At 42.2% G+C, this 18,716-nt stretch overlaps 1 protein-coding gene across 5 annotated transcripts in view; it reads left to right on the top strand.

The window, feature by feature from the left end:
* fhit (fragile histidine triad diadenosine triphosphatase) overlaps nt 1-18,716 on the top strand; it is a 1,046,244-nt gene that overhangs the window by 231,369 nt on the left and 796,159 nt on the right. The window contains exon 1 of one of the 5 annotated variants that reach the window (XM_080186305.1): nt 9,494-9,570. The exons of the other annotated variants lie outside the window; for them this stretch is intronic. The gene's annotated coding sequence lies outside the window, so the exon portion shown is untranslated. Of the gene's footprint in view, nt 1-9,493; nt 9,571-18,716 lie in introns of those variants that run through there. 5 annotated transcript variants of the gene reach the window in all.

The raw sequence follows: 18,716 nt of genomic DNA, 5'->3' as shown, positions 1-18,716 counted from the left end.
CACTCCAATCATATCACATCTCAACTTTGTCTTTTTCAACAAGGGACAACAACCTGGCTTCTCCAAATTCCAAACAAATCTCAAGCCAATTCCATCATCAGTTTTTCCTATTTGTATTCAATTTACTTGGATGAAAATCCTGTTTGGTGTAAGTAAATAATTTGCCTTTTATTCAACCTTGCTGTTTCAAAGAATAAACGGAAAACAAACAAAGGAACAGCACAGGAACAGGTCCTTTGGTCTTCAATCCTCGGAACAGGCCCTTTGATCCTTTCCACTGCCTTGGCAAAACTGCCAGCATAATTAAGGACCCCACGCACCCCAGACATTCTCTCTTCCACCTTCTTCCTTTGGGAAAAAGGTACAAAAGTATGAGTCATGTACCAACCGATTCAAGAACAGCTTCTTCCCTGCTGTTGGCAGACTTTTGAATGGACTTACCTTGCATTAAGTTGATCTTTCTCTATACCCTAGCTATGATTGTAATAGTACATTCTGCACTCTCTCGTTTCCTTCTCTGTGAATGGTATGTTTTGTCTGTATAGTGCGCAAGAAACAATACTTTTCACTGTATGTTAATACATGGGACAATAATAAATCAGATCATATCCAAACCAAGTCTGTGCTGACCATGATGCCCTAAGTAAACTAAAAAAACACCTGCTGCCCTTTAATCGGTCCATATCCCTCCATTCCCTCCCTATGCATCCAGATGCCTCTTAAATGTTGCTAATGTGCCTGCTTTGCCACCTCCTCTGACAGCGCATTCTAGGCACCCACCACTCTCTACGTGGAAAAACTTCCCCTGCACATCTCTGTTAAATTTTCCCCCTCTCACCATGAACCTGTGCCCCCTTATAATTGACACTTCCACCCTAGGTAAAAGCCTCTGACTATCCACCCTGTCTATACCTGTCATAATTTTGTAGATCTCTATTAGGACCCCTTCAGCCTCCATCTTTCCAGTGAAAACAATTCTAGTTTATTCAACTTCTCCTCTTGGTCAACACTACCAAGCAACATCCTGCTCAACCTTCTTTGCACTCTCTCCAAGGCTTCCATGTTTCTAATTTTTTCCCTAGTTTTTCAAGTTTCTTAGCTTGCCACTCTTTCATTCAATGCCTATCCATTTCCCAGACTTTCCATCCCAATTTTTCTTGTTGGAATTAATGAAAATCCTAAGTAACAAGGGTGTTATCAAAATCTATTCATTTTATAAGAGATAAAACAGTTTACTAACTAACAGAAAGGCTTTTGTCTTTACACCAGAGCTAGATTGAGTGCATATACTTAAACCTTAGAACCATAGAACATTACGGCACAGAAACAGGCCTTTTGGCACTTCTTGGCTGTGCCGAACCATTTTTCTGCCTCGTCAACTGACCTGCACCTGGACTATATCCCTCCACACCCCTCATCCATGTACCTGTCCAAGTTTTTCTTAAATGTTAAAAGTGAGCCCGCATTCACCTCTTCATCTGGCAGCTCATTCCACACTCTCACCACTCTCTGTGTGAAGAAGCCCCCCCCTCCTAATATTCCCTTTAAACTTTTCCCCCTTCACCCTTAACCCATGTCTTCTAGTTTTTTTCTCCCCTAGCCTCAGTGGAAAAAGCCTGCTTGCATTCACTCTATCTATACCCATCATAATTTTATACACCTCTATCAAGTCTCCCCTCCAGGGAATAAAATCCTAACCTATTCAACCTTTCTCTGTAACTCAGTTCCTCAAGTCCTGGCAACATCCTTGTAAACCTTCTCTGCACTCTTTCAACTTTATTAATATCCTTCCTGTGATTAGGTGACCAATACAGCACACAATACTCTAAATTCGGCCTCACCAATGTCTTATACAATCTCACCAGAACATTCCAACTCTTATACTCAATACTTTGATTTATAAAGGCCAATGTACCAAAAGCACTTTACAACCCTATCTACCCATGACACCACTTTTAGGGAATTATGTACCTGTATTCCCAGATCCCTCTGTTCTGCACTTTTCAGTGTCCTACCATTTACCTTGTATGTACTACCTTGGTTTGTCTTTCCAAAGTGCAATACCTCACACTTGTCTGCATTAAAATCCATCTGTCATTTTTCAGCCCATTTTTCTAGCTGGTCCAAATCCCTCTGCAAACTTTGAAAACCTTCCTCACTGTCCACTACACCTCCAATCTTTGTATCATCAGCAAATGTGCTGATCCAATTTACCACATTATCATCCAGGTCATTGATATGGATGACAAACAACAGTGGACCCAGCACTAATCCCTCTGGCACATCACTAGTCACAGGCTTCCACTCAGAGAAGCAATCCTCCATTACCACTCTCTGGCTTCTTCCATTGAGCCAATGTCTAATCCAATTTACTACCTCCCCATGTATACCTAGTGACTGAACCTTCCTAACTAACCTCCCATTCAGGACCTTGCCAAGGCCTACTGATGTCCATGTAGACAACGTCCACTGCTTTCCCGTCATCCACTTTCCTGGTAACCTCCTCGAAAAACTCTGATAGGTTAAACATGACCTACCATGCACAAAGCCATGTTGAATCTCCCTAATAACTCCCTGTCTATCCAAATATTTGCAGATCCTATCTCTTAGTACTCCTTCCAATAATTTACCTACTATTGAAGTCAAACTTACCGGCCTATAATTTCCTGGATTACTTTTTGAGCCTTTTTTAAACAACGGAACAACATGAGCTGTCCTCCAATCATCTGGCACCTCACCTGTGGATACCGACATTTTAAATATATCTGCCAGGGCCCCTGCAATTTCAACACTAGTCTTCTTCAAGGTCCGAGGGAATACCCTGTCTGGTCCTGGGGATTTATCTACTCTGATTTGCCTCAAGACAGCAAGCACCTTCTCTCCTTTAATCTGTATAGGTTCCATGACCTCCCTACTTGTTTGCCTTATTTCCATAGATTGCATGCCAGTTTCCATATGGATGCAAAAGCCCCATTTAATATCCCTCCCATTTCTTTTGGTTCCATATATAGCCGACCACTTCTGCTACAATCTGCAGTTATATAATATTACATTTGTGGTGAAAGTTACAAAAGCTTATCTCTGATACTAATAACTGACAGGGAAAGTGAAGCAAGATGAAATTGTAGATTATATTTTATTTCAAAATCAGGATCAATAATACTTCATGGATTTTTCCCACCATGCCCTATATTAGTTCATTCGAATCAGGAAGGTATAGATTGGAGAAATTTGGTTGTTTTCCCTCCTTGAAGAAAAGGTTGAGAAGAGATTGAATGATAGCTTTCAAAATCATGAGGGAGCTGGACAGCATGGCTAAAGAGAAACTGTTCCCATTGGCAGGAGGGCTGAGAACGAGACTGCTCAGATTGAAGGTGATGGGCCATTAAAAAAGGTAACATGAAGAAAAGCCTTTTTCCAGTGAGTGGTTATGATTTGAAATGAATGAGTGCTGATTGACAGGGTAATTGATGCAAATTTAATTGTGACTTTCAAAAAGACAATGCTAAGTTTCTTAAGGGGAACAATTCCAGGCTATGAGGAGGAGGGTGAACATGGAACCAGCTAAATTGCCCTTACAGGCAGCTGGCACAGACTCAACAGGCCAAATGGCATCTTTTTGTAACCAATCTGTGATTCCAAGCATTCAGGAAACCTTTTTTTTTAAATCTCCCTTTATATCTGAAAATACGGAGCACAACATGTCCAAAAATCAGCTATTTGTCACAACATGATGTTGATTGAAGCTGTAAAAAAATTAGTTTTATTTAAAAATAAGGTACCAGTTCACTTCACTTATTGGTGACATACATTTGCTTAGAAGGTGTGAACAGCCTGCTGGGTGGGAGGAGAAAAGGAACTGCTAATTAGTTTCAGCTTCATCCAACATGGTAGACTTTGTTAAAATGTACGACAGTCAAATAAAAGTTTCTTCTGAGCTCTGTTTCTTTCCTAGAGGGGTTAATCGGAATTTGCTACTGTAAATTAATATTTTGAAGATTTATTTAATAAAAAATGTAGCAGTTGATTTTATTTCCAGTTTTTACATGAATTTCTGTGATTTGTGACCACATTTTTAACTGCCACTTTTTGTCAACTGATTTCCATAATTTGAGAAGAAAAAGAAATAACTGACATAGTTTTGGCATCTTTCAGGACTTTGGGATTTCCCAAAGTACCACATCGTCAAGTGTCCTTTTGAAGTGCAGTCGGTCTTGTGACAAAGGGAAATTTGCATGTCAGTTTGTATAAATCACCAGCTAACCTTTTTAAAGATAAATTTTAATGGAGGAATATATGTTGGCCAGAATTCTGGGAAAACTCCCTGGTCTTCTTCAAAGAATGCACTTAGCTTCACCTGAGAGTACCTGGAGGGCCTTGGTTTAATATCTCATCCAAAATTAGGCAGCTCTGACAGTGTGGCACTGTGTCAGTGCAGTAGAAAATTGTCACCCGAGTATCTCTGGAGTGGGCTGGAACTCATGACATCCTAACTTGGAGGCAAAAATATTACTATTAATAGGTACTTTACTGCAGTTGTATCGGATAATTGATTATTGTCTACTTGTTTACTGATCTCCCAGACTTTTTCTGCCACCAGCAAATTATTATGAAACTTCTTACTCCAAGTATTCAAAATTGGGTGTCAAGTGAAGATAAATGTATTTCCAAAAAGTTAAGAAGGCTTTCAAAGTGAACTTAAAAATGGCCCCTCCATGGCAACCAAATCTGCCCCAAACCATGGTGAGAACCAACAAAACCCATCATTAATCTCCCTTGATATGACCACCACTTCAGCATTTGGACCTCTCAGTAATATTCATGTCAATGATTGAACTTCCTGAATAAACCCCTACCTCAACAATTTTATACTTTCTATAAAACTTCCACCACAATCTTCCTCATGGAAGAACAAAATCACAAATTTGGGGGTCCTCTCAAGTGTAAATCTTCCAAAAGTGTTGGCACTCATCAAGTAGAGGTGACTTTGCTGATTTGGTCATGTTCGCCTGATGGAAGATGGATGTCGACCCAAGGTTTTTCTATATGGCAAGATAGCAGGATGAGAGGAACAGTAGGATGCCCAAGATTCTGATGAAACTCTAAACATTGATGTCTGCTTCTGGGATACAGTAGCCGATAACAAGAAACGTTAATATCACCTATGGATGGCATGCACAATCATGATAATGTAGCTACAACAGCTTTGCAACAGGCACCAACTGAAAACAACAGCCTAGAACAATGCCTGATAATCACCTGTAGTAAAAAGTCTGACAACACCAGGTTTTAGTCCAACCGATTTATTTGATAATAGACTCACAAGCTTTCGAGGTTTCCCTCTTCGTCAGGTGAATGGAGAGTTCTGGCCTCAGACAGAGCATATAAAGCACAGACAGTTTAGAGATATATGCTCTGTCTGAGGCCAGAACTCTCCATTCACCTGACGAAGAGGGAAACCTCGAAAGCTTGTGAGTCTATTATCAAATAAATCGGTTGGACTAAAACCTGGTGTTGTCAGACTTTTTACTGTGTTTACGCCAGTCCAACGCCGGCATACCCACATAATCACCTGTAGCACAGCCGTCCTCTCTGGATTGGTCTTTTCAGCCGTCAGAAAAAGTGCACGATATGCACTACTCCATCCCAGAAAGATTTGATTTGCAACAGGTCCATTATCTTGCATAGATTGGAATATTGTCAACAATGTGTTTTGCATACTGTGCAAGTGAACAAAATTAAAGCACTTCAACATAGTGAGAAAATTTCTGGCTCATATAAATCTCAGAATTTTGAACCTAACATTTCTGATTAAATTGGGTATACACTGGTAGAGTAAGATATTTGATATGAGCTTAGAACTAAATCCGCTGAACTAGATTATTTTCTCTTCACTACCTCTTTGGGAGATCTGCCTGACAAGGGGTCTAATGAACTATAGCATTTTTATGTTATGCTTTGAGAGACATCCAGTGGAATCTTGCTGTTAAGTAGACCTATGTATGAGCAATGTGATCACAATACAAGCAAATTAATTTGAATTCAGCTGCCTACATCTCAGCCTGTTATGTTTCGGTGAGATAGTTGAAAATTAACAAGAAAATGGCAACCATGTTTGATAAAATAAATGATTAACAGGCTAAAGCAAGCTGGGTTCATTGGAATTATTAGCTCATCCAAACTAAGAATATTGAAAGTGTAACAAAGAAGCTAGTGATCACAAGTAATTCAAACAATACAGGCAGCAGCATGTTACCTGAATATATAAAATCTTATGGAAGTTGCATATTTCGCCTCAACAATTCTTCCATTCAAATAAACTTGTTTGCATTGTGACTTTGTTGCTCATAAGTGGATATATTTTACAGGGGACAGCTTCAGTTCCATATCTTTCAGAGTTAAGTGCAAAAATATTTTAGTTCACTGGAGCACATGACCACTAAATAGCAAATATTCCTTTGAAATAATTCATCTTGCACTCATCAGGGCAAATGCAAGAATGTCAAATTTCAATGATTACAATAATTTATATTATAGGGGAAAAGGGTGCTGATTGGTTGGCAAATTGAATCTGACTCGCAAAGGCACTGCTATCAAGAAATCAATAGAGAACAATAAGTTCCCCAAACTTCTGCATAACTCAAAATTTTGAATATATTTTGTTTTCAGAGAACAGTTCTCTGTGTACAAATGTATGTCCCTTCTAGCAAGCATAAATTGATCACTTTTAAGAACTCAACTGATTCTTTTTGTTCATAGAGAATGAATCCCGGTGTACGGATGTGTGTTTCCTTTAACAAGCGTAAATGCAATAACTTAAGAGCTCAACTGATTATATTACATTGGTTGTTAGTGTAGCTATTAATACACTCAGGATTGTTCAGCAAGTACTACCTAATTGGGGAATCACTTTTAACAGACGTTTTATTTTGAGTTTTCAACCACAGGTGGTTGAGCATAGGCTATACTCTGCCGATTATGAACAACCAAAGGAACATGCGATTTCATTCTATCAGCTATTCTATCAGATGTACAACCGATATAGCCGGCATCATAGCAGCACTGAAATTCATACGCAATATTGTTCAATTGTGTGGGAGGCAGAATGTCTTTGATTAGATAATGTCAAATAACTCAACTTTGAAAACTCCTGTCAAATATTCCACACTGTCAATGTACATGACTTAATTGTAAGGGTCATAAATGGAATCTTGAGAATTTTGTATGTTAAAACAAACTTAATGTTCAATTATTTTCCCTGATCATGTTTTGGTGCGTGAAACAGTCTTAACTCAACAAATTACTCTATGAAATGTTAACCTGCTGAGCAACTGTTTTGATCATTACTTTATTTTTTCAATGTTTTTAAGGAGACGAGTATAGCTAAAGGTCTATAAAAAAGCACATAATTGTTATTGGGATAATGTAGAAGGAGAACATTCTGTATGGATATGCAATGAATAGATGCTATTGCCTGCATTAGCAAGAGGATTTGGATGAGATTGCTGTTCACGCACTGAAAGAATGCAAGCAAAAATTCATAACAGTGGTCAACAGTCAGGATGCAATCAAGGTATGTGATTTGTGGTCAAAGTGCATGGGTACAAACACATTTAAAAATTGTGTGATTTCCCAAATTCAAGACATGAACTGATATTTAATACACTTTGTGGACATCGTTGGTGAGACCTGCATTTATTGCCCATTGCTAGTTGCCCTTGAGAAGGTGGTGGGTAAGCTGCCTTCTTGAACTGCTGCAGTTCCTGAGATGTAGGTACACCCACAGTACTGTTAGGGAGGGAATTTGACCGGGCAACAGTGAAGCAACGATGACATATTTCCAAGTCAGGTTGGTGAGTGTCTTGTAGGAGAATCTCCAGGTGGTTGTGTTCCCAGGTATCTGCTGCTTTTGTCCTTCTAAGTGGTAGCAGCCATGGGTTTGGAATGTGCTGTTGATGGAGCCTTGTTGAGTTTCCTGCAGTGCATTTTGTAAATGCAGGTTCCAGGTTCAATTCCAGCTTGGGTAACTGTCTGTGTGGAGTTTGCACATTCTCCCCATGTCTGTGTGGGTTTCCCCCGGATGCTCTAGTTTCCTCCCACTAGTCTAAAGATGTGTCGGTTAGATTGATTAGCCATGCTAAGTTGACCCTAGTATCAGCGCGATTAGCAGGGCAAATGCGAGGGGTTACGGGAATAGGGCTTGGGTAGGATTGTGGTCGATACAGACTCGATGGGCTGAATGGCCTCCTTCTGTACTGTAGGGATTCAATGATTCTATAACCGTGTTTGTTCAGGATGTGTAGGATCCTTGATTATGCTGGCTGCTTTTCTGAGGCAGCGGGAAGTGTAGACAGAGTCAATAGATGGGAGGTGAGTTTGCATGAAGGACCAGGCTACGTTCAAGATCCTTTGTAGTTTCTTGTGGTCTTGGAATCATAGAACCCCTACAGTGCAGGAGGCCATTCTGCCCATCGAACTGCACTGACAACAATCCCATCCAGGCCCAATCCCCGTAACCCAATGTAATTACTCTGCTAATCCCCTGACACGAATGGTAAGTTTAGCATGGTCAATCTAACCAGAAAATCTTTGGACTTGAACCCGGGTCCCTGGCGCTGTGAGGCAGCAGAGATAACCACTGTGCCACCATGCCATCCTTGGTCAGAGCAGGAGCCATACCAACCTGTAATACATCTGGAAAGGATGCTTTCTGTGGTGCATCTGTAAAAATTGGCAAGGCTGCTCAGACTTGCATTTTTTTTGCTAGCACAGTGGATTAAGTCATCATCTGCAAGGATAACATTGAAAAGTCTTCCAATGATGAGGGCTATTACTAGTGTAATATTGATGTTTGTGCAGACAAACCTATATCTGCCTGTTCTTTTTAGCGTCAGCTTGTTCACTCTGAAGAATGAACAAGCTGAATTTTGTATTGCTTGTTTGAAGTGTTTATGGAGTCCTGGAGAGCAGTTCTTTCTTTTATTACTTACTCTGACTTTATCTCCTTGCAGAGAAGCAGCTCCAGGCTAGTTTTACTTATACTTTTATGTTATTAAATGTGAGTTATGTGTCTGCTTTCAATGTACATACTATTCATGGTTGCTTTATATTGTGCATTGGGTAGGTTATTTGAAGATTCCCAATATAAGTCAATTTAAGTGCTACTCCCTGGTTGTTACACAAACACTGTAGTATTTCTGTTCATATGCAGTAACTTTATTTACACCTAACCATTTCGGTTTCTTTTTTTTATTAACTTTACCCCAAATACACACTGGGGAGACAATTTGGTTAGCAAGGTAGGGAAGGGAGAGGGGTGGCATTCCCCTGAACATTGTGAAATTTTAACTCCATATTGTGCATCTGATGTCATTAACAGATTCTTTGATATTATTGACAGCCTGATTGACAGGTTTGATGTCCTGCAAGGCGAGAGCAGCTGGAGAAGAGGTGACAGGATTAGATGGATCTGAAACCTGATCGAGACTGAGATTGCAGATCTGGTTGCGGAGCGGTGGGAAGATCAGAGGCCGTGTTACTTGGAGGAGGTTCGAGGCTGAAGTTGGGTTGGTGAGATTCGAGGCTTGTAGGAGATTGGAGGGTTCAGGGTCAGGGGGGATTGGCAGACTATGTACATTAAAACCATCGTGTGGAAAAGCACTCTTGAATCTAGCAGTCCTTGCCTTCCAGTAGTTGCTAGATATTTCAAGCTTAAATTAAACTGGAAATGGTAGATTAATGAGGATTCTGTACCTCATTGTCAGTTGGGTTGCCTGTCCTAGCTCCCCACTCATAAAAGCAAAGTAGGCAGGTTGAAGTTGGGACTCAGTTTTTTTAGCACTTCAAGCTTCCAATCAATCCAATCCACCCGCCTTTCTGTTTCAGGTAAGTTGCTTCCCCAACCCCCTAAAAGTTCCCGTTCTTGCTTATTATTCTCAGATAAATTTGATGTGTTTCTTTGTTTCACAATTGTGTTATAGCATATTATTTGAGGCACTTTGAGGATAAACAAATACTAGCATTTCATGACCCACTTCAACAATTGCCTCTTGTAATCTTGTGGATAGTAACTATGGACAAGTTTGTTGCCCCGATTGTTGCATTTTGAAGATTTATTTATTCGAAATGAGTATTTTCATAGGGTGGGTTGGTGGAATCTGATTGAATATATACTCTTGACATCCTTGCTTATTAGTAAAGTTGCCCATTAGTGTTCTTTGTCTCTTTATTTAATTTTTGAATACCATTCTACTATAATGTTGTTACCATTGTAGAATTTTTTTTTATTTTCAAGATTATTAGTTTCAAAATGAAAAATAACAGACAAATCTTGATTTTGCTCCCATTTTTTATTGTTGCTTGGTTTAGTTTGGAGTTCTTTCATGATGGGAAAATTCTACCAAAACTCAATTTTGATTTAACTACTGAATCCTTATAAGCTTAGATTTCTAGCAAGGGTTTTGCTCACCCCTCTGTTAGTATTTAGTTGTTGAGAAATCCTAGTCTGTCAGCTGCTCTATGTTAAATTGAGAAATTGATCTTCTGCATTTTATTTCTGTCTTTTGCTTAGTTTTCTCCAAAATCTATAACTATAGCTACCATTGATTCTCTTATACAAAGATCCAATGGTTCATCTTTATGTAAAATATTTATCAAAAAGATTATCTAACAACTCCATGAGTAGGACTTCAAACTATATTTTTGGCATTTTTATAGCAGTATTTTCATAAGTTCACTAATCGGCAAATTTTATACCCCAGTGAATCTGTCACTTCTCACAGTAAAGCATCTAATTTTGCTTTGATTTTCTCACTCACAGATCTAGTATTAAAAGTTTTGTTAACTGTTTCCTTTCCTGTGATAAATATTGCAGAAGATCAAATTCAGATCAAAAATCATCCAAGCTACTGAATAGCATTAAATCCATTGGAACGGGTAGTGTAAATAAATTCAACATTGAGTGACATAAGGATTAGAAATAATTGCATCATGTACGGAAAGAGAAAAATAATGTACAATTCAGTATTGAGAAAAATGACAGTAATTCGGGGTTGAGTTTTGAAAACAATTTTCAAATATTGGAGATGGTATGCTGGCTGATCTCCTCCAACTCTCACAATGCTTTGAGAATCCCTGCTGATGATTACCCACCTACCTCGATCATTGTTTTTTCTGGACTGTATCTTGTGATCAGTCTCAATTATAACATCAACTTTAATTTATATAATTCCTTTAACGGAATAAATGTCACAGGGTGATTTACATGGCCACATAAAGACATATTATGGCTGATGACCAAAAATTTGGTTCAAGAGTTAGAGTTGTGGGAGTTTCTTACAGAAAGAAAATGAGGTAGAGAGGCGGAGAAGTTTAACAAGGATATTACAAAGTTTATGGCTTTGTCAATTGGAGACATGGCCGCCAATGGTAGACAGATTAAAACAGAAGTGTTCAAGAGGCCAGTATTAGAGGAATGCAGATATTTCAGAGGACTGTGGGACTGGAGAAGATTACAGAGTTACGGAGAGGTGAGTGAAGGGATTTGAAAACAAGAGTGAATTTTTAAAAATTGAGGTGCTGCTTGACTAGGAGTCATTGTAGCAAGCAGTGGGATGAATGAGATTTGATGTGAGTTAGAATACTGTAGCACAGTTTTAGGTGTCATCAAGTTTATTGAGAGTAGAATGTTGGAGGGTGTCCAGGAGTGTGTTAGCATAATCGTCAATAAGTAACAAAGGAGGGTTTCAGCATCAGATCAACGCAATAGGGGTGGAAATATTGATATCATGGAGGTGGATGGTGATGGAGTTGATATTGGAGGGAATAAGGTAGTGGATAGGATGTCAGTTAAGTGGTTTGCTTTGTCCTGGATGGTGTTGAGCTTCTTGAATGTTTTTGGAAGTGCACTCATCCAGGCAAGTGGAGAGCATTTCATAACACTCCTGACTTTTGCCTTGTGGATTGGCTTTGTAGAAAGGCTTGGCAAGTCAGAAGGTAAATCACACACTGCAGGATGGCCAGCCTCTGACTTGCTCTTGCATTCATGATATTTATGTATGTATGTTGATAGTAAGGGGAGGTGGTTAGACTTTCTTCTGTCTGTTCTGATACCTTCTGTTGTATGTTACCTCATTCTGCAAGGGAATGTTATTGATTGGATAACTGTTAGGGTGATGTGCTACCTGAATAGCTGAAACATGTAGAGGTAACAAGGGGTGAATGTAAGATTAGTAGCATTGATATATATATATGTTTGCGGGTGAGGTGAAGTATCTGGATATTTGGCGTGAGTCCAAGTGCTGGGTGAGTGATTTGGATCTGATACTTTGGGCAGAATGAAAGTCTGGTGGAATAATGGGTAAGAGAAGTGATGTGAGATGCATTCACTGACCTTCACTGTTCTCAAGGCTTTGTTATCAGCTTCTCAGATTCTGAGACTGGAAATTGACCTCCCGAGTCACTTCCCCTCTGGGAATGGTCATTGAGGGCCTTATACTCCCCACGCCCTGTGGAATTGGTGTTTCACTTTTGTCGCTTTCCATGCCCAAGGCCTCCAGTGCTGCATCCTTAACCTGTGACCTTTAGTTTGCCCTGATTTTCCATTTTGTTTACAACAGCAATGGTTTTTAAAGGCCTCTTGTAATTCAGTGTTGTTTTCCTTTAAGAGGGACAACCTACCTTTTAAGAACAGGAGACCATAACTGTTGGCACCCAGATTGATAAGGTTGTTAAGAAGGCGTATGGTGGGTTAGCTTTTATGGTAGAGGGATTGAATTTCAGAGCCATGAGGTCATGTTGCAACTGTACAAAACTCTGGTGCGGCTGCACTTGGAGTATTGCGTACAGTTCTGGTCGCCGCATTATAAGAAGGATGTGGAGGCATTGGAAAGGGTGCAGAGGAGGTTTACCAGGGTGTTGCCTGGTATGGTGGGAAGGTCTTATGAGGAAAGGCTGAGGGACCTGAGGTTGTTGTCGTGACCCAATTGAGGCATACATGATGATCAGAGGGTTAGATAGGATGATGTGGATGTGCCGGCGTTGGACTGGGGAAAACACAGTAAAAAGTCTGACAACACCAGGTTTTAGTCCAACCGATTTGTTTGATAGTAAATGCACAAGCTTTCGAGGTTTCCCTCTTCGTCAGGTGAATGGAGAGTTTGGCCTCAGACAGCATCTAAAGCACAGACTGTTTAGAGATTACTTATTAGAATGCGAATCTTTACACCTAACCTGCTGTTCAAGTCCTAAAGTGGCCGACAATGTGAGTGGAAGGAGCACTGATCACTGATCACCATATCCTGTTCTTAAGAGCAGGATATGGCGCTCGACTCATAGATCGACAGTTCTGATGTGCCACAGCGAAAAACCGCACCGATCTCCTCAGAAGACAAACACGGAACACAGTGGACAGAGTACCCTTCGCTGTCCAGTACTTCCCTGGAGCGGAGAAGCTACGACATCTTCTCCGGAGTCTTCAACATATCATTGATGAAGACGAACATCTCGCCAGGGCCATCCCCACACCCCCACTTCTTGCCTTCAGACAACCACACAACCTCAAACAGACCATTGTTCACAGCAAACTACCCAGTCTTCAGGAGAACAGTGACCACAACACCACACAACCTTGCCACAGCAACCTCTGCAAGACATGCCGGATCATCGACACGGATACCATCATCACACGTGAGAATACCATCCACCAGGTACACGGTAAATACTCTTGCAACTCAGCCAACATTGTCTACCTGATACGTTGCAAGAAAGAATGTCCCGAAGCATGGTACACTGGGGAGACCATGCAGACGCTACGACAACGGATAAATGAACATCGCTCGACAATCACCAGGCAAGACTGTTCCTTCCTGTTGGCGAACACTTCAGTGGTCACGGGCATTCAGCCTCTGACCTTCGGGTAAGCGTTCTCCAAGGCGGCCTTCATGACACACGACAGCGCAGAGTCGCTGAGCAGAGACTGAAAGCCAAGTTCCACACACATGAGGACGGTGTCAACAGGGATCTTGGGTTCATGTCGCACTATCTGTAACCCCCGTGACTTGCCTGGGTTTGCAAAACCTCACTCACTGTGCTGTCTGGAGACAGTACACATCTCTTTAACCTGTGATCAGTGCTCCTTCCATTCACATTGTCGGCCACTTTAGGACTTGAACAGCAGGTTAGGTGTAAAGATTCGCATTCTAATCAGTAATCTCTAAACTGTCTGTGCTTTATATGCTCTGTCTGAGGCCAGAACTCTCCATTCACCTGACGAAGAGGGAAACCTCGAAACCTTGTGTGTTTACTATCAAATAAATCGGTTGGACTAAAACCTGGTGTTGTCAGACTTTTTACTTAGATAGGATGGACAGTGAGAGCCTTTCTCCTCGGATGGTGATGGCTAACACGAGGGGACATAGCTTTAAATTAAGGGGTGGTAATTATAGGACGGATGTCAGAGGTAGGTTCTTTACTCAGAGGGTAGTAAGGGCGTGGAATGCCCCGCCTGCAGCAGTTGTGGACTCGTCAACTTTAAGAGCATTCAAATGGTCAGTGGATAGGCATATGGATAACATTGGAATAGTTTAGGTTAGAGGGTCATTAGATTGGTTCCACTGTCGGCACAACATCGAGGGCCGAAGAGCTTGTCCTGCGCTGTAATGTTCTATGTTCTATATTTGCACCAGATATGGAACACATTCTTCTTAGTTCTTTGCTGAGTGCAGAGGCAGGCAACTACATTTAAACATATGACCAAGCGTCACCAATCAGGTAAATATTGTGGCAGCACAACATGCTGCTTATCTTTACCTCAACAAGCACGGGCAGGTCACAAATCTTTTAGATGCCCTCCATACCCTAAAAACAACATAGACCAAATTTTAGTTCCGTGACTATGTCCAGGCTATTGATTCTGGGTTTAATCTTCTTCCTATTTCATTTGTTGTCTGGCAATCACAGTGGTCCACACATTACAATATTCTTTGCTCCTGAGGGGACTGTCCAGTAATAAAGTTGGTGTTTATTAAGTGCAATTCTGTGTGCAGAGCTGCAGGCAGTCACACAAATAATTTTTTTTCCCACCGTTTCTGCGCTGAAGATGCTGTTTTTGTCAGCTGTGTAGTTCAAATATTTTCAGAAGGGAATAACATGCATGAGGAAACATTTGACGCTGAAATTTTTATGGAGTTCTTAACCTCATTTCTCCTATAAGTAGATTGTGGGAGTAAGTATCTGCTTTCAGTGCAATTAGGAAATGGACACAAATTTCACTTGAAGTTGCACTGGTTAGTTTATATTGAAAGTTGCTGATAAAGTGCATTTGCACAGTCACAAATGTAAAAACTTCCAATAACCAGTGAAGTCAGCCAATGTAGTATCATATCATAGAAACTCTACAGTGCAGAAGGAGGCCATTCGGCCCATTGAGTCTGCACCGACCACAGTCCCACCCAGGCCCTACCACCATATCCGAACATATTTACCCGCTAATCCCTCTAACCTACGCATCTCGGGACTCTAAAGAACAATTTTTAGCATGGTCAATCAACCTAACTTGCACATCTTTGTACTATGGAAGGAAACCAGTGCACCTGGAGGAAACCCATGCAGACGTGAGAAGAATGTGCAAACTCCACACTGACAATGATCCAAGCTGGGAATTGAACCCAGGTCCCTGGAGCTGTGTATAATATGATATAACTTATGTTTCTCTGCTTTCAAAAATATTTGATATATATGGAAGTGGTACCCTCGTGTGGTTTTAATAATACAACTGAAGGTGAGTTTTTCACAATAAAAGAAGCATTTGCAGTAACTGTCTGGTCCTCCATTTATAAACAATCTGACTTTAAATTAATGAAAATCACTTAAAAACGTACACCAAACCATTTTTAAGTTCATTGGTACACACTAGCCAGTTTCTTAATGGGTTAACTGTTTCTAAATAATTGTCAAAATATTTTCAGTGTGTCTACTTATGCTTGTTTGTCCAAGAAAAGAAGCTGAATATGGTGATGCCACTGGAAGAACAAAACAGCAGAAACTTGCCATCCTCGTTATTTCAATCTTGACATGGCACGGAGATACTGTGGTTAATACTGCTGCTTCACAGTGCCAGGGATCCAGGTTCAATTCCTCAGGTGACTGCATGAATTGCCTCCAGTTGCTACAGCTTCCTGCCCCAGTCCAAAGGTGTGCAGGTTAGGTCGACTGGCCGTGCTAAATTGCCCTTAGTGTTAGAGAGATTAGTAGGGTAAATATGTGGGATTATGGGGATAGGGCCTGGGTAGGATTGTTGTTGGTGCAAGCTTGATAGACCAAATGGTCCCTTCTGCACCGTAGGGATTCTTTGATTCTATGGTGTGGGCACTTCTGCGAATAGCGGTAACTTTGAGTGAAATTGTTTTTAAACTACTATTAAAGATAACCAAAATCTGATTTCATAGAATCCCTACGGTGCGGAAGGAGGCCATTCAACCCATCAATTCACATGGACAACAATCCCATGCAGGCCTTATCCCCATAACCCCATGTATTTATCCTGCTAATCCCCCTGATACTCAGGGGCAATTTTTCTTTTAGCATGGCCAATCCACCTAACCTGCATACTTTCGGACTGTGGGAGCAAACTGGAGCACCCAGAGGAAACCCCGCACACAAAAGGCAGAATGTGCAAAGTCCACAGAGACACTGGGCCTGATTTTACCAACAATTTGCGCTTGTTTTCGGGCACAAATCGGGCACAACGACAATTTAAATGCGTTTGCATGCATTTAAATTGAATTAATGAACTGCCTGCCCAACTTTATCAGCATTCCCCCCTTTACCACAGAGTTTACCAATCTGGAACCGCGCTTTTAGGGACCTGCTGAATGAAAGTCTGAGTCACGTGCTCCAACCTCTGAAGAGCACGTTCAGTGATTCCAAAGGCTCTCTGACTCAGATCGGTGGTGGGGTTGGGGGTGAAGGCGGTTCAGATCATTCTCTGGTTGGAGAGGGGAGGAGGGGAGTGAGGTCAGATCGTTGTCTGATGGGGGGGGAGGAGGAGGAGGTGGGTCAGATGTATCTCTGGGGGAAGTGGGGGAGGGCTGCTCGTTACCTGGTGGTGGGGGTGGGGAAGGTGGGTCAAATGTTCTTCTGGAGGGGAGGGGGAGTGAGGCCAAACCATTTTCTGGGGGGAGGGGAATGAGGCAAGTTTGTTGTTGGGGGGGTGGGGGGCAATGAGGCCAGATCATTGTCTTGGGGGGAGTAGGAGAGAGGCGGGGCAGATGGATCTCTGGTGGGGGGGGGGGGGGGGGGCAGATGGATCTCTGATGGTGGGGGGGGGTGCAGATGGATCTCTGGTGAGGGGCAGGGGGTCCGCTGCCACTCTGTGGGCAATCAATGGGGGGACAGAGGTGGCAATTGGTCTGGGTACTGTGGAGTGGATAATGGGGGCAGTGATATGTGTGTGTGTCCCTTATCCACCCCCCCACTACCCACACACACCACTGCCCACCCCTTATCCACCCTCCTACTACTCACCCCTTATCCGTCCTCCCCCTACTCACCCCTTATCCGCCCTCCCCCTACTCACCCCTTATCCGCCCTCCCCCTACTCACCCCTTATCTACCCTCCCACTACTCAGACCGATCGCCCCCCCCCGCCCCCTCCCCCCCACCGATCACCCGCAGAGTGGCAGCGGATCTCTCTGCTCCCCCCCACCAGAGATCCATCTGCCCCACCACCAGAGATCCTCTGTCCTCCCAGAGATCCATCTGCACCCCCCCAGAGATCCATTTGCCCCCCCGCGATACATCTTACCCGCCTCCCTGTTCCCCCCACACCCCCGAGATATACCCTCGCTCCCACCTTTTGCTCCCAGGCCGCTTTCTCTCCTTTCTGTGGCTCGGGAGTGATCTGACACAGGTACGCTTTTTCCAATTTTTTTCAAAAAGGATAGTAGGAGGAGAGGTAATAAGCCGTGGATAAGCATTTTTGGGCGCCGCACCTGCGCAAAGATATTTTGGCCTTGGAGGGAGTGCAGAGGAGGTTTACTAGGCTGATACCGGAGTTGAGGGGGTTGAGCTACGAGGAGAGGCTGAATAAACTGGGCTTGTACTCGTTAGAGTTTAGAAGAATGAGAGGAGATCTCATTGAGACGTATAAGATGATGAATGGGATGGATAGGATAGAGGTGGAAAGACTCTTCCCGCTCAAAAAAGACAATAGGACTAGGGGGCACAGCCTCAAGATAAAAAGGGGGCGGTTTAGAACGGAGTTGAGGAGGAACTTCTTCACTCAAAGGGTGGTGAATCTCTGGAATTCTCTGCCCGTTGAAGTGGTGGAGGCTGCCTCGCTAAATATTTTTAAGACGCGGGTTGATGGGTTTTTGATGGGAGAGGGGATTAAGGGTTACGGGGAGAGGGCGGGAAAGTGGAACTGAGCAGCGACAGATCAGCCATGATCTTATTGAATGGCGGGGCAGGCTCGAAGGGCTGGATGGCCTACTCCTGCTCCTATTTCTTATGTTCTTATGTTCTTATGAACTGCGCCTGCGCGGTTCAGAGCTCCAATCATTCAGGTAGTGCTAAGCCCCGCCCACAGCACGAATCGGACTGGAGATGGCTGAGAGTATATGGGGGCACCTGAAAGCGGATTTCTAAGTTAGATCTGTACTATGCCCAAAATTGGCACTTAGAATGAAAATGGTAAAATTGGGCCCAGTGATCCAAGG

This window comes from Carcharhinus amblyrhynchos, chromosome 3 (assembly GCF_965287045.1).
Source record: "Carcharhinus amblyrhynchos chromosome 3, sCarAmb.v2.hapA, whole genome shotgun sequence".
NCBI lineage: Eukaryota > Metazoa > Chordata > Chondrichthyes > Carcharhiniformes > Carcharhinidae > Carcharhinus > Carcharhinus amblyrhynchos.
Note: the sequence above shows the minus strand (reverse complement) of the source record. Positions and strands in the feature narration are given on the sequence as shown.